Below are 3,775 nucleotides of genomic sequence, written 5' to 3' on the forward strand. Positions count from 1 at the left end.
CGTATCTCCTTGAATGGTTGCTGCGACCCCACCCCCTGAGGTGGGAAAATGGGAGCTGGATGGACCTGTTTGTTCGACCCGTTGGAATCCTGTCTCTACCATTGCCAGCTACGTTACCCAGGACAGGTCACGTCTCTCTGGGCCATTTCCTCATTGCAAAAGGAGGAAAACTAACATCTACCTTGTGAGGTTGCTCGAAGAGACCCTTTCCATAGGCCTAAAATGACGTCGCTGAGGCCAAGTCCCCAAACCAGGGCTTCATGCGTAAGCTATTTGCAGTTGCAACCTCCCCCAGAAATGTAGTCTTAACTGGTCAGTCAGGAATTTTCTGACGGGTACCAGTGAGTGTGCCGCAGGAGCCCTCTCCACCCCCTGCCCCCAAAAAGATGAGGGCACATCAAGACCGCTTGCTCTTGCCCCTAAAGGAAAGCGAGCTTGCCTGAAACAAATCTTTTCTTTTGCTAACTTTCTTGCCACACTGATCTTCCAAAACCTGTTTGGTACTTTTCCTTCTACTTGCCAGATGGACTGCAGCCTGACTCACGAATCATTTAATAAAGCCAGTTAGATCTTTAAAATGTACTTGGTTGAATTTGTGTTATTTAACAAGAGTAAATGAGACAGCCTATCAGGAGAAGCCTGGGATCTTATAAATAACCTATATGTTGAATGCCATTTTTGTTCCAAGATTTATTAGTATTTACTATGAATCTCAAGGGAGGAAACCAGCCTTGGATCCTTATTCTGTGGCATGATTTTTATTAAGTTCTAGCAACTGGCTCTGGCTATTGAAAGCAGTGATGTCCCCAGGCAAGAAAATAATTGCTGTCCCCAAAGGGCGGGCCAATGTGATTGATCTTTTTAATAACAACAGTAATAATAGCTAATATTTCGTGAGCATTTATTATTATCAGGTTCTTTACATGCTTTGTCTCATTTATCTCTTACAATATCTATGGCACAGGTACTTTTATTATCATCATTTCCATTTTACAGGTAAGAAAACCTGAGGGTCAAGTGATTAAATAACTTCTCCAGGGACCCCTTAGGTAGTAAGTGAAAGAGAGGGGAGTCCATCCTTGGGAGACCTGGCAGAGGGGTCAGATCACCTTTCAGAATTGTTCTGTAAGGCCCGGCCCCGCCCCTGTCATCCTCCCTCCCCCCCCCGCCCCCCCCCCCCCCCCCCGCACTGGTGCTGTCCTCGGTCAGAACTCTTGACTGGAGGTACCAAGCCAGAGACTGCCAGTCAGGCCTGTGTCGTCCGGCCCGACTCCGCCCCTCTCCCCGCCCCATCCCCTCGCCCCACCCCATCTCTGTCAACTGCCCCGCCTATCGCCCCTTACCGCCCATCGCCCCGCCCATCTCCCCGCCCATCCTTTGCCACCCCGCCCATCGCTCCGCCGCGCCCTCGCTGAAGCTCCGCAGCTCCCGCAGCGTGGCGTCTCCGACTCGACGCGCGGACCCCGGCGACTCGTCCTTTAGCCCCAGCGTGGGCGCATCTCTCCTCAGAACCGGCGCCGAAAGTAGGGCGCAGTCTGAGGGGCCGGGAGGGAGCCGCGGGCTGAAGGCGGGCTGAGTGACGGGGGCCACGGCCACCCGCACCCCGACACGCGCGCCCCGCCGGCTCCTCAGCCGCGCGAGCCCCGCGGACCGCGCCTGAGAGGGAAACGCCGTCGCCTGCAGCCCTTTCGGGCTGGAGGCGTGACCCGGAGGCGTGACCTGGCGCTTCTTCCCCTCGCGGGGAGGACCGGGCGCCTGGGGTCACCTCTCTGGCCTCAGTTGCTCTCTCTGACTAGCCGGCCTTGAAGTCTGAGGAGACGTTTGTGGAGGAAGCCTTTGGCGTCCCTCGCCCTGGCGCTCGCCGTCCTTCCCTCACAGCCGTGGACGCCCTCACCTTGCCTCCAGCGCCTTCCCCTTCCTTGCCACGCACCCCGTTTTGTCCCCATGAAGGAGCTCGCCCTCTGGCCCTCCCCACACCCTTGTCCCAGAGCGTCCCCTCCGCTTGCGCCCCTCACCCCCTCCTGCGGGCGGCCGCCCTCCTCCTTCCCCTCTGCTCCTTCCCCCTCCTCCCCTCCTTCCCCCTTCTCCCCTCCCCCTCCTTCCCCCTCCTCCCCTCCCCCTCCTTCCCCCTCCTCCCCTCCCCCTCCTTCCCCCCTCCTCCCCTCCCCCTCCTTCCCCCCTCCTCCCCTCCCCCTCCTTCCCCCCTCCTCCCCTCCCCCTCCTTCCCCCCTTCTCCCCTCCGCCCCTCTCCCCCTCCTTGCCCCCTTCCTCCCGTCCTTCCCCCTCCCCCCTCCTTGTCCCCTCCATCCCTTTCCCCCTCCTCCTCCTCCCCTCTGTCCCCCTCCCCCTTCCTCCGTCTCTTCCCACCCTGCCCCTCTTCCCACCCTCCTCCCCCTCTTCCCAACCTCCTCCCCTCTCTCCTTACCCTCCCCCTCCCCGCCCGCCTCCTCCTCCCCACCCCCCATCCCCCCCTTCCCCCCATCCCCCTCAGTGCTCAGGGCCCTCTCTCAGCAGCGGCCTGCCCCTGGCTCCCAGTTCCCGGTTCTGTGGTTCTCGCCAGCTCTGCCTTGCTCCAAGCTAGTCCAATCCAGAAATAAACCTTCGAGAGTAGGGGTGGCAGGAAGGTTGGGGCGGGGGTCGTTGGGGAGGGTAGAATATCTACTCGGGAAAAGTCAATATCTCAGATTGAAAAACAGAGTTGTTTTTCCTTAAAATACATCAATAACCATATACCTGGGAGCAATTTTATAAGATAAACTGGATTGTATTCCAAGATACCAAACAGTAAAAAGAATAAAGTGAAACCAAGGCAGGCACAGGCCATAAACATTAAAATCTCCAGCTCTACCATTGGGGAATGTGGTTTTGTAGATTGCCTAACTTTTCTTTTTGGGCCCAGTGATTTGATTTTTGGGGTGGAAATGTGCATTGATCAAAATTCACCTAAATCTTGAATTCTGTGGCTGATTTTGTTTTTGTGTTCATTTTGTGTCAATTTTCTCTTTTAGTCAGGAATTCAAGTAGAAAAGAAGCAAACAGGCTTTTATAGTGGAAGCTTAAGATTTCTTATATGAGCAATAATCTGATTCTTCACCAGAAGTCAAAGTATTATAATATCCCTTTGCTTAGAGGAGCCTTATGATATTCTCAAAGATACTACAATTTGTAGAAATGTGCATAAATTGTTTTAGTTCTAGGTGAAGTTTTTTTTTCACCATTCTTGTTTGAAAACGTTTAAATTTGATTCTTGTTTTCTTTCTTGCCTTTCGATTCTTTTCCTTTAGTTTCTGTTTCCTTCATTTTTCCACTTTATAGTCCTTTGGAATTCCATTATTTTAACTTCAGAAGTTAATAAATTGCTGACTAAACCAGAGTATCTTGAAGAAAACAAAGAAATTCAACACCTGGTTATAAATCAATTGTCCAACATTTCTCAAATTCCTAAGTTTTAGAAAAGAGGTGACATGTGTTCGCTTTTCTTAGTTTTTGTGTGCCTTTTCCTGTTCAGTTGTTTTTTTCCCTATTTCCATCCTATTTTTCCCAGGCCTCCGCCTCTATTTATTTGACCTTATTAATAAGAGAACTTAAATTCTTTGTGGGAAAAAGTAAGTAGAATGTAGGAAACCATCAGTGATCAGAACACATGTAAATTGGGTGTGGTTCACAATCTAATAGAGTTCTCATTAGTTTATAATTTTGTATTTTACATAATGGCTTCTTTACAAGAAACTGAATTGAATAATAGCTTCAATTGGAAGATAATCTGTTACAGAAA

The sequence above is a fragment of the Leopardus geoffroyi genome, chromosome A3 (assembly GCF_018350155.1).
Source record: "Leopardus geoffroyi isolate Oge1 chromosome A3, O.geoffroyi_Oge1_pat1.0, whole genome shotgun sequence".
Lineage (NCBI taxonomy): Eukaryota > Metazoa > Chordata > Mammalia > Carnivora > Felidae > Leopardus > Leopardus geoffroyi.